Genomic DNA, 13,809 nt, shown 5'->3' with positions numbered 1-13,809 from the left:
TTTCTGGGATGGTGTGAACCACAGTACAAGCAAAATCACAAAGAAGTTTTAAAAGCCTAATTATAAAAATACTGTCTTTTAAACTCTTTTTAGTGACTCATAACAGAGTAAATTCCACTCTTCATTATGTAATCTATGACTCCCATTGAAGTCATGAGCATAAGTACCCAAGAGGACATTAACCAAAACTTTGGTGAAAGAAATTGTTTGCAGAATTTGCAACACTAGCACATTTCATCCTTCACCAAAGCCCCAGATAGTCTTCAGAATCCTTGCCATTTCCACTAAATCACTTCTACTGACAATACCACATGCACATTATAGGGGAAAATACTCCACAGTCACAGGTGGGAAATACAGTATGTCTTCCTGTGCATTTTAACATGCTTGTTAATTTAAATTCTAATTTTGCATGTCCTAGCTGGAAGTAAAGCACACAAGTAGAAAACAGCAATCCATTCCATCTTGCCTGCTGCCTAACCCTGGCTGTGGCCATGTTACCTGATCTCTCATTGTTTTCTTCCCTAGGCAAGAGAGTTCTACATCTCTGCATGCAGCTGATTGAGTGAGCCTGAGTCTGGCTCATACCTGTAAAGGCTATGCAGAAAAAGACCCCAAATCTGAAGGCTTTGAAGGGACCTAAGACTTACCCAAAGGATTAGGACCTTCATAACATATATATACTTTCATTTATTTCATAAAGCAGAACAGAAACTACCATCTAAACTTTATATGAGAGGGCTTAGCTAGTAGACTGGGGTTTAACACCTTCTTTTAGAGTGATGCCATTTAGTCTTTCATTCCTCAGCTTCTTAAAAAGAGCTTCCATCATTAGGTTACAGACAACACAGATGAAGGTAGAAGTAGGGATCAGAACCAAGAATGTTCTTCCAGGCATGTGCCAGCCCTCGGGCTGCAAAGCTATGTGTCCAGAGAGAGTCAGGAGAAACACTGGTCTCCCATTTTCTGCTACAGAGTGATGAAGCACCAGCATTGCCAACAGATGTGGAAAAGAGGAACCCCTCTGGCTGAAGAAAACCTGAATTGATAGCTCAGCTTTCTGGACAAATTTTCAGATGTAAACATCCCAAAACAAACCTGCGAGCTCCTTGCAGGGCGGAGGGGGTGGGTGGGGGAGAAACACCCAAAAATGACAGGTGGGCTAATTGCAGGATAAAATGTCAGGACCCTGTCAGCAGAGAAACCTTGTGTCAGATGTGACAGTGGAGTAGTTTGCTTGGGGGAAGTGTCACTAGTTTTGAACCTAAATTTGTTCAGAACAAAACCAAAGATGTCTTCTCTTCCTCCCCAATCTATTATATTTGTCTCTTCATTCACATAAGAGAAAGTATCTGAATATCTGAAGAATGAAACAAAGGGAAGAGACTTGGAAGCAATCACACTAATTTCATGTTAAGCTGAGTAGTCTCATACTCATTTTGATCTCATGTCTTCACACTTGGACTGACAAGTCATCCGTAGATCAAGGTGGTCTGGGATGACAATGAAAGTGCAAAGTGGTGCAAAGGGAGCTTTCAGGCTTCAGCATTACTGGTGAAACATGGACTAGGTCTCTACAGTGAGTTGCCTGTTCCCCAGAACACTACTACGGCCTCAGGGCATTCCAGCATGCTGGTGGGTCCTGTCTTTCTCAGGAAGGTCTTAGCATACATCCCAGGGAGCAGTCTGGGAAATTGCTGACCTCTGCCTGGAAGAAGAGGTGGCTGGACAAGGCCAGGAGTGAAATTATGCCCTCTATGTTAAGAAATAAGCCAAAGGTCGATTCCCCTATCTGGTGACTCATGGTGGAAGAAAACAGATGGGAGTGCTGAACTTCCTTACAACAGGCTGGATTTAGTGCATTTGAATTCCTTTGCTCTGCTCACAGCGTTACAAATCTGTGAGATGAAGCACATACATGTATGTAGAAACAGTGAGAATGTCTGACTATTTTACAGATAGCAGGACTGTAAAGCATAGTGGCCATAAACAATGTAGTTCCCACACAATCTTCCTGTACTGGAAAGCTGCTGTTGCATGATAAGCTAATCCTCATGAATCTCATTTGCTTTCAGCTACATCTTAAAAAAATCTACTTCCAGGAAATATAAAATAAATCTGAATGCCGTATTTAGATAAAAAGACCGAAGGCATCGTGTAGACCCTATTTACACCTCTACTGCCCTAGGGCTGTATTAGTGGATTCTGGGGTGGCATATTGTACAGCTCAAAGAAAATTAAAAATAATCCAGATACTCTTGCTGTGTATTTCTACTTAAAAAAGATCACTACCAAATAAATCACATCTTAGAGCTATGTCTAATGACATTGCTATCACACCAGCCTCTTAAAGGAAAAGTAAGCTCTGCTGTGTACACACAAGATTCATGCTCCTTTCTTTCCTTCATAGGATTCATGTTCATAATTAACACATTTGTAGTGCTAAAACTGAGAAATTTTCCATCCAAGTGTCAGAAGTTAAAGAAAGAGGAAGAAATTTTAAAAATAATTATATATTTACTTATAAAGTCACACTAACATGTTTCGTGCTCTAATACACTACCTACAAGCAAGAATTGTTCACTGAATGGGTATATCAGACATACGTGAAAGACACTCTGGGTGAGCTGCGTGCTGAAGCGGGATACAAAATTTGTATCTGAATCAGTTTTCAAAGGACAACTTTTATAGTTTAATGTATAAGTGGCTTGATTTTAATTTAAAGTGACAATACAAGCCACTATTAAAAACATTTGTTGGTACAGCTTTCAGTTGATGAACATATAGGGCAGTACTTTGAAACTTTCTCATGTGCCTTTTTTATTTAAACTGCTGAAAGAGACTATTGAACAGGGTGAGACACAAAGTTTGAACTAGTCCTCACATCTATGTTCCAGTTTCCAGTGAATCAGAAACAAACGAACAGAAAATCTGAAAAGTTCAGTTTTCCTTGGAGAAGGCTCTTTATATTTGAAGGGAGGAGTTGCATAAGTTAGTTTTAAACAGACACTGGCCATGTCTATAACACAAAGTGTAGTAGTACATCTGAAGCACAACACAGCACATGTGAAGTACAATGCAACAGCCTTCAAACTAGCCTGAGGTACCTTGGCATGCCTATGGAAAAAACATTAGCTTGGAAACATGTTTTGCCAACTATGGTTTAACAAAGGTATTGTTCCACCCATGTAAATGAGTTCTTGACAGAGTACATCAGACATGCAGAGCTATACTGTTAAAGATAGCTTGGAGCTCTGACTACTGGCTTTCACTTAGTGAAGACATGTTCTCCAACTTGAGAGTGGAAGGCAAGTAAAGCAACAAGAAGCTAAATCCTTCAAATTAAAAGTTACACTGACACTAGGAAAAAAACATTAGGAAATTATAGAAAACACCAATTCCAGAAACAAGCCAAACTTATTTGGCAGCTTTAACTGGCATGTTGGAGACCAGTAACATCTTAGAGTGTTGGACCTTATTCGTTGCTTAAAAGCGATTAAAGCAAAATTTTACTCTGAAGACCAGAGAGTTACTTAAGTTATTTTTTGCTTCAAATCTCCCATGAAGAAAGGAGAATTCAGGAACACTATATACTATCTGTGTAGGGTCTGAAGCTACATGGTATAAAAGCTGTCCTCAGTGTATGCTTCATGATGACAGATTGACAGGGTAAAGTACTGAAAGGATCCTCCCTCTTATATATGAATATGATGAAGTACGAATGATACAGCACTGAACTTGCTTCTACTGGCAGCTTGGCATCTCATCCCAGGCACCATCTTCTTCGTCAAGTCTCCTGCTCCAAACTGTTAGCATAGAAATAAGATACACAGCTCACCTTCAACACAACACATCCCTGCTGTCCTTTTCTCATCACGTAGTACTAACAGCAATGGGAAAAAAAATTAATATGTTAAAAAATTATTTATGTATAAAAACCTATATAGAATACCTTTTTCATAGTGGAATCTCACAGAGGGAATCTGGAGCTACAACTTACTTAAGTCTGAAATTAAACTTTCTCAGTGCTCAGATCCTTGGAAACAAAACAAATAACTGTACATGTAGAGCTTTAACAGTTATGGGGTTAATTCTGTTACTGTTTCACCTCACTAGTAAAATATTATCTTGGATCCATCTACACAATTCCCATTAATGGAAAATTACATGCACATCAAGGACTGAAATATCCATGTTAAAAATCTGTCAGCAACATAATTACTGTGTCCAAACCAAGTTGTTATATCACAGCATTCAGCTTTTTCCCTCTTCCCTCAGAAGAAGATTTTGACCAACAGATAATTAATTTTACTGTGTGCATTTCTTAGCTCTCATAGTTGCATAGGGACCACCAAGGGGCATCCTTTTGATAAGTATTTACACAAACTATTTTAATAATAAAACCAGTAAGTTATACAGGTTTTATTTCAGCAACCAAGAGCAGATTCTAAGCAGATGTATTTAAACTCATTGAACATTTAAGTATTCACAGGTTTTGTGATCAGTCTGAAATCCACAATATGAAAGTTAATCTCAACTGGGGGAGCGTGGAAGCAGAGAAGTTCAGAAGTGACTTGTCTAATTTTTGTTTAAGTTGTTAAAAAGAAAATAATCTCTTTTACTGTAGTAAGATCCCAGATGCTAGATTTCATCTCAGCTTTAAAACTGTGACTGAGACTCTAAAGAGTCCTGTGATGAAAATGTTGTCACTGCCTTAATCATAGCATCATGAACTCAGCCCAGTGATAATCAAATGGTATGGTGGATTTTAATTTTTGCTCTAAACATATGTCAGCAAAACCTTAACTAGACATGCCACAGTATGCTCAAGGTTCACCTTGATGAAGTTCATTTTAATCTAGACAATTGAATGCAGTGTTTCAGTGTCAGAGACCTGAAAGAAAGAAGTTGGAATAACAAGTATTAGATCTTTGCACTGATCCATTGCCTGCATTCTTTATTAGCTCAGCTGTAATTTCTAGAAATTTGCTATTTTGTACTTTATCATGCAAAGATATCTCTTCCATGACCAGACAAGACGTAATCATTAGAAAGGCAAATCTTAAAATTAACTATACCCAATCTTCTGTAGAAGTGCTGTAACAAATGCACCTGCACGGTTTTTTACAGTCACTTCAGCTATACTCCTGTCCACTTCAGTATTTAATTCAAGAGGAGTGATGAAGCTGTATGTGGACATACACAGTCGTTCACACTTCAAAATCACATCTGTGAACCTCTAGCAATATGTGTTTTTACAGCCATCAGGTCAGCAATACTTAGATGCACAAACAGTTAAAACCAAAATAATACCACCTGGCTTCTGACAATCACATCCAGCTATTCACTGCTTTACAATCCAGACTGTAGATCTGTTGACAGTTCTATTGAGGATAGTGCAGTACACATCCAGTTGTGATGACTTGCAGGAAGGCCTCAATAGTGAAATACTAAGTGATAAAAGGCAGGTGAGCATCAGTGCAGATAGATGTGATACACATGAGGAAAAACAACCTTATTTTCTTCTGTACAATGACAATCTCTGAGTTGATTGCTTTTGTCCTGGAATGGCATCTTTGGGTGAGAGAGCTCTGAAAATGTCAGTTCTACACCCAGCAGCAAACAAAAAGCAAACAGAGCATTCAAAATTAGAGGGAAGGAATGCTAGACCAAAAAATAAAACCTTATTCTGACACTGTATAAATCCATGGCATTTCCAAGTTTAAAACTCCAAGTACTTCTGGTCCTCTGTCTTCAATAACAGCAGAACAGGAGGAATTACAGGGAACAGCAACAAGGTCAATCAAATGTTAGTATGAGAAATAACTAAACATTACAATTCTTGAAGCTGAAAGAAAACAACATAAGACAACAGGAAGGTGACTGACATCCGTTTTTATCATGCCTGATGTGGAATAGCTGTCTTTTTGAGTACAAAATTAGAGGGCATCAAATGAAACTAGCTGGCTTTCAGGGTCAACAAATGAAAAGGAGATGGATCCTTACAAAACATGCAGAAAACCTGGGGAACTCCTTACCACAGGACACACCATAGACTAAAGGTTTATATGGACACAGGAAACCAATATATTCCTGGAAGAAAGTAAACACCAAAAGCTATAGAAAACAGACACCACACCTGCTTCAGGAAGTCTCTGAACCACAGGTTGCTGGAAGAGTGTTCTGGAGTAGGATACTATGTGTTTTCTGCTGTTCTTTCTTTAAAAGCCTGTGATGTGAGATTACCAAATTCCGCTGGCCAATGCCAAAAGTTAACCCAAGTAGATTGTATTAACTTATTCTCCTTTGTTGAAATATTTGTGGACTTCCATGGATTTGTGCTCCATTCTTTCCTATTATGAAAAAAACATGTCAAATCTTCCTCAATGCCAGATTTATCCCATGCTCATTAATTCTTTCTTTACTGAGCAAATAAAGACATCAGGCTTCCTGGTTTCGATGTCCCCTGAAATCCTTTTAAGAACTAGAGTTACATTAACCACATTGCAGTTCCCAGAACTTGGTTCTATGGCTCTAACAACTCAAACAATTTAATCCTTGAGCTACGTTAGAACACAGACATCTTGCATGAACACCATTTCACTTATTCATACTACACCCTTTCTAACAGCACTTCATATTTGACATAGATCTTTTAATTAATCCTCTACAAAGAGGGTTTTGGTGTGGAAATCCCCTCTCTCCCTCTTGCATTGGAGCACAACTCTTGAACTTCTATTGGCTCTATAAAATATTGGTCCTACAAACTCCCTAGCAGTCTTGGTCATGCTAACTCTGATGTATTCAAAGAAGGAATCTTTATTACATTTCTTGTTTCTTTTAAGTTGTTCAAACTCTTGATGAGGTTCAGCTGTACCACTTTTGTGCCTCGACAGTTATGCTCCCCAACTTCTTGTCCCCAGATGCATAGATTCATCCTCTTCTGGAAATTTAGGTTGACAAAGGAATCTACAGGGTTTTTTTAAATCAATGGGCATTTACACAAGTCTATTAAAAAGTGCAGAAGGAAAAATAATTCCACATGGATTACCCCTGATAATTTGTTATTCCTTAAGGAAGAATGATTCTATTTTAGACTGTAAGCTTACTACTGTTTGCATGAGAAACTACCTACTCTTTTGTTATATGCATACATTTCACAAGAGACAGTAGAACATATCTGAGTCACTAACAGAGATCAGCACACCTGCACAACCATGAACTGGACAAACAGACCAACCCAAGGACTTGAATTTCATACATTCTGTTGTCTTCTCCTTAAATCCCTGATCTGAAGATTCAAAAAAAGCATTTTTCCCCATTCACTTCATTTGCTACTAATTTCACTTTCTGAAAGTTAGGATTTCACTTGACTGTTGATTTTGAACTTCATTAGAGAAAAATAAAACACAAATTTATGGAAAGAAAGGCCCTTTTCCTATGATAAATACTAGGACACACATTTGAAAGAATACGGTTTAATCTCTTACAGACAATAGCCTTTTTTTTACAGGCTGCAATCAAAACACCTACAGACAACATCTTATCCTTCCATCTCAATCTTAATTTAGCAGGCAAAAAGTGCTTACTACAGCATATTACCAACAGAATTCATTAAAATATTTGCAGCCAGGGAATGATGACACTGCCTGGGCTTCACAGTCCATGTTTTGCCATGAAAAGCAATGCAAACCTGTTCCTCTGTCAACCCTGTGCAGCTGGCAAAGACAAAGTGATAAAGAGGCAAATGGGAGGAAGGAGCACAGGAGGCTTTCCCTGGGTGCTCCTTTCTAAGAAGTACAAAAGGGCCCTCATTCATCAGTGCACTACATAGTCTGATGCACAGAGGGACAGAGGTAGAGTCTGAAGGCACCCTGAATATAAATTGTATATAGATATTCCAGTGCTAAAAGCAAGCTGCAGTGAGGAAGCACTGACACTGCTGCTTCCAAGGAATGGTAGGAACCAGACAAAAGATTCACTGTCCATCTCCTTGTGGAGCAAAGATGTAAGCAGCAACCTGGGAGGTGAGGAGGGGTAAGCAGGGAAGAGCCAAGTTGCACTGAGCCAGGATCTGTCTCCCCCTCCCCCCTACTAATTAGCTCATCCCCAGGACCTCTCAGAAAAGACACCTTGTGATATTCCCAACAAGGTGATTCTCTCACAGGCTTAGAAAGCCTCACTAGATAATCCCTACAGCCCCTTTCTGTCTTCATAATCTCCAAAGAGTAACTGCAAACTATAAAGTGAATGTTATGACACAGAGTTCAATAAGAAATCCACTCCTTATTTCAGTTACTGTCCCATGACTGCAGGGGATTACTACCATATTCTTAAGATTTAGCTTAAAATGTTTTCAGGTTTTTTATTTCGCCTTTGCTGCAGACACACATTTATTGACTTTACTGCCAGTTTCAAATGTGAGCACTTTAACAGTACCTACAACTGTTCTCGCAGACCCTTGAGTGGGCACCAGATGATGACTGTGAGTGCTTATGTACGTATTATCATTCATATTAGTTTGAACATACATCTTCATACCCAGTATTAGACACTTTCCTTGCTGCATTAAATGTTGCTAGTAACCTATGAAGCAGAAGTGAAAAGAGTAAGACATGTAGTAATGTCTGTACAGTTGCATACCATTTTGTCTTAGTTATCACCACTTATTCATTATTCCCTCCATCACAGTGACTTCTTAGCTAATTTCTTGGACTTGTCACAGATGCTGTGTCATCTGATCCACACGAGAAAGTGTGTCATAGCCAAGATTTTAAGGAGAGTGATTCAAGAGTTTTGGGATTACTTCCCTGTATAAAAGAAAACTGGGGAAAAAACCCAAATGAACCTGAAGTATGAAAGTAGCAATGAATGAAAACATATGTCAGTTCATTGGTCTTAATTTTTTTCACTTGAAACTTTTTTTTTCTGATTTGGTATTACAGCATGTCCAAGTTACACAAGAGAAAGGATTCACACCTGCTGATAGGCAGGCTTGGCAGCAGCATTACTGAACAAATAATTCCTTCCTAATTTCTCATTATTGCTTTACTTCTTATAAACTCTGCAATGCACCATCAACCTGCAGATGGAACAGACATTATGTGTATACCCTGACCCCATGACATGTCAGAGCAAATTCAGACTCCAGCTCTTTCACACTTTACCTTTAATTCAGTAAACATCATCTCTATTGGTACTAGAACACTTTCTGAAAATTAGGATAACTCATTAAAAATTGTGCCCAATCATCATAACACTCTTGTAGGTACTGCAGTGTTCTCAAACTATACTCGGTCTAATAAATTTGGTAGATGCCAGAATAAAACTACACTTCAACATGTTTTACCACATTATTACTATGAGACCTAAAGTTTGAATCTAGTGTTCTTGCAATCATGACAGATTTACTATAGTTTTCACGTAATAAAATAGATGGGTATGATAACGTATGTATAGCTGCTAGAGTTATACTGCATTAACTGTACTTTAACCATAGCTTTATGCTTTAAAAAAAAAAAAAGGGTTTAGGCCAGTGTTTTATTGGGTTGCCTTGCTCAAACGTGCTCTCCATGGCAAACAGTCATTTTTTTTTTCTGTTCCAGCTCCTGGAGCTGTAACACGAACAGGAAATACTACATTCATTTACAACCACACAGGGCAATCTGCCAGAAGTTTGTCTGTTCTCTTTCTCTAGAGTCCTGTCCACTGAAAGGTGAATCTGCTTATCTTCCATATGGTCCAGACAGCCACAGTTGCCAGCAAAATTCAGTGATGCTTAATAAGTGAGCTGTGCTTCCAAGAAACAGACAAAGGCTGAGCCTGGAACTGGCCAGTTTTCAGGTCTCTCACAGTGTTGCATCATCCTAAAGAAACCCTGCAGCAGAACCAGGATTAGAGACTGTGCATGAGAGTTCCCATCTGCCAAAACAACAATGAAAATATACAGACTTCGAGAAAGCATTTTAACCTATTAAAACCAGATGTTCCCATTCACCCTTCAGGCCTCTGCATTGTTCCACTTGTATCTCAAAGTGAAGGGGATAATTCTGTTCCTTCGCTCTCATTTATACAGAAATCTGCTTTCCAGCCTGAACAGCCTATTCAGGCTTCCCTCCAATACTCTGTGTTAAGATGTGCAGTTACATCGATATCTGATTGGTGGTCCAGTCATGTAAGATTTCACAGTCAAGGAAGAAGTGAGCTAAAGAAAAGTGGAAATGCATCACTGTAACTTAAATTAGCTTTTATCTTTTTGCATCCCATGTCATCAATAGTACAGCACGCTCAGGATGGTGTTTCTGGGGCCAAGTAGAATCCCACTAAGAATTCCTTTGTGATTGAGTTACTTATGGGCATAAAATGAAGTTGAAATCTTTTTCCCACCCTTTGGCAAGAGATGGTCTGATGGACAAGGAAATAGTCATAGCCAACCAGAGGAAAGTGCATGTCTTTAATATTAGCACAGAACTGAAACTTGGGAAAAAAAAGGTGTCTGGTAATTAAACTTTCTCCTAGGCTTTTGAAAAACAAGGCTCAGTTTCCTGCTCCATCCCAGAGTTCCTACATGATCCTTAACACATCATTTGGTCCAGATTAACAGGCACCAGGCCTTGCATCCTTTTCTATGAACTTCAGCACCCGTATCTATGCATGAATTTTATTACCAACAAAAGAATAGGAGTGAAAGCAAGGACTAGCACCCAAGACCTTTCCCTTTCTTCCCACCTAATGCCACCACCACCAGGCTGGAGTCAGATCCTTCACTGTTCTACTTCCAGCTCCTTGTAGCTAGCACTGCCCACCATGACACCAGGGGCATCAAGATGGTGCACCCTAGCTGTGATTGCAGGCTGCAAGCAAAACCAGCTCCTGAGCAGTAACGTAATGTAGGCATCCAGTTAAAGAAAATACTTTGGTGGTGTCAAGTTCATTAAGAGAGCAGTGTCTCCTGCCACTTAGCAGAAAGGCATTGTGCTTTCTTGTTCTTGCTTGGCTCTAAACAAAGCCACTTGCATCCTTGGTGGGGTTTAAAACCAGAAGTGAATTCTGCAGCAAGTCTGGCCCTAGAGTTCGTGTGCATGAACAGCACATACAGCATTGACTCTTACAAAGCGACCCAGCCAGTGGGAAAGTGGCTCTACTGGTAATCTGAACCAACCCTGGGAATATTAGGAAATCATGGACAACTAAGATATTGATGCATTGAGAATGTGTTTTATTTTGTAATATAGTCCCCTTCTGAAAAATAAATACATGAATAACAAAAGCAAATGTAAATAGCTTCTGACTATTTGCCTTCAGATCAGAAATCCTGACGTGAAATATAACCACATTAGGAGATAAATTTAGATGCAAGTTTTTATATTTTTCAATAGGTAATTTTATTCAAAATGTATTCCCAGTTCATGTCATGGGTTTTCATGCCATGAAAGTGTTTGTGCTAGTTTCTGACTATCTGTACAAGACTTTGTTCATTCTGTCTCACTTCCAACAGTTTTTTGAGAAAAAATTTAATTGGATATTAACAAAGATAAAATCAGTTGTCTAATTTGAAATACCTTTGAGTAAGTGTTATTTTGCTGAATTCTAAACATAATGTTTTACTTAATACACTTCTAACTGCCATCAGTGGTGCTAGATAACATTAAGGAAGTATGAATGATAGATGGATGTTGACTTTTTTTTCTTATGTCTGCCACTCCAAACTTTCCCTCCCAAAACCTTCCTTAGAGATTTGAAACAACTAACCTAGTCACTGATGCCTTAGTACTGTCTGAAAATCCTTCATCATTCAAGGACTGTTGTTTACTAGCCAGTTTGTGAGGTGTCCTCCTGATCTTTGTCAGGATTCTTTTGAAGCTGCATATCTTATGTGAGCTGCAACTAAATGCACCACTGATCCAGGCAAGTCCAGAGCTCACAGTTTAAATTGGCCAGAATGAATCCTGGAGGTGTACTCTTGTGTATGTATTTCATGTGTGTTTCACCACTATGATTGCTTTGTACATAGCTGGGTAGTCTGAACAGTCACTTGAAGGGACATTTTATGTACACACCGAAAGACAGCCCAGCCTCTCCAGGCAAGATGCTCCTGAGGTTCCTACAAGGGGAGAGCTGTGGGTGATTTCTTTTGAGTTGGTAGGCATCAGGAACTGAACTCCAAAAACTTGTTCAGAAGGAGCAAGAGGCACCTCCCAGGTAGAACAAGAAGTTGGGATGAAGCATAAAGCAGTGGTTACATCATTAGACTAATGGCACCTTACTGATGGGTTCTAGCCCTGATTCTTCTGATCCCCCACTGCTCTAGTAAATCTAAAAATGAAATTTGGCTGCAGGGCTTACCTGGTCTAAAGGAGATCTTTGAGATCACTTCATGAACTATTAATTGCCAGTTAAGCACTGGCTCTTATTTTGCACAATTTAGGGGCTGTAGTAATGACATTCTGAAATGGGATCTTCCCCTACTCCCCTTGTAGTGAACACAGGGTTGATACACAACAATTTGCATTTCAGCAAACAGAAATTTTATCATTTGCTTTGTTTGATATGTTAATACTGCTGAGACAAATTCACCCTTGAGAGAAGACTCTGGTGAATACTTTCCAGTCAGTTTAGATATCACCTTGTGGACTTTGTCTAAACAATCAAAGCAGAACATAAAATTGTACCAAAAGAAAACATTAAAAATGAGAGAAGTCTATTTCAGAGTTTGAGAATTCAGTCTTGAAAAAAACCCATGGTGAAATACTGGCCTCTGTGAAATTGGTAACAAATCTCCCCCTGCTACACTCCCCCCACTGGTGTTCTAATGTTTCAAAGGAAGATTGATTTTCCTAGCTCTATTAACATAATGCTGATATGGTAATAAGGAACTATTCACATCTACCATACATACTCACACTGTGCTCACCACACTCATCATCAGAACTGCCTTTCACAAATAAAGGGAGGGAGAAAGTGGCAATTATTAATAAATTTCCTGGACAGATTTATTTTACCTGTTGGCATTTTGAGAAGCAACTCAGTCTGCATACTTTAAAATCCAACTGTGCCTGCGGGACACAACCAATTTGCTTTAAATGATGGAGTCCTATTCTGACTAGAAGAGGATAATTGCTATTTGTGTTTATGAAAATTGGTAAAGTCATTTGGGTTATTAGTAACAAGTGTTTAACAATTCAAGCTTTTCAAAGACCCTTCTGTATTCTCTCTAGGAGGGTTTCAGTTTGTACTGCCACTGTGCCTTAAGGAAAAACTGTGTGTATCATCTACAATACTATACTTTTCCTGACCTGTGTCCCACTTGTAAACCCGAGTGCTTTCTCATACTCTGTGCTCTGCACTGAAGCTTTCTCCTTTCAGTGTGGAGCTTCTCATATTTGTAAGTTTAAATCAGCTCAGTACAAAGGCAAAGTGTTTCTGTTAAATGATCAGGCTCCCTAATGAACCATGTTCTCCATAATAAATTCAACATTACCACACAGTAATGCTGACCATACAACAGTTATTTCCTACATCACATACAGGGAAAAATATGCTGTCTCAAGTCATGCTGTGAAATGCCAATTATTGCCAGTTATTAATTTCTTAATATAAGTCATGGAATGTATCAAAGAATTGTGCTGTCTCAGTATTTTATGGAATATTTCAAAAACTTTACAAAAGCTTAATCATTGACAAAAGTAAATCAAAAGGGGGAAATGAAAAAGCTGCCTTTCCCCAGACTCTGAAGAATTATTATGTTGTATAATGCCATGATGATTTGAAATGTGGAACTGCCACCCAAGGTGGTATTTGGTCCAAGGG

Source organism: Pelecanus crispus, chromosome Z, assembly GCF_030463565.1.
Source record: "Pelecanus crispus isolate bPelCri1 chromosome Z, bPelCri1.pri, whole genome shotgun sequence".
Classification (NCBI taxonomy): domain Eukaryota; kingdom Metazoa; phylum Chordata; class Aves; order Pelecaniformes; family Pelecanidae; genus Pelecanus; species Pelecanus crispus.
This window is presented reverse-complemented; position numbering follows the sequence as displayed.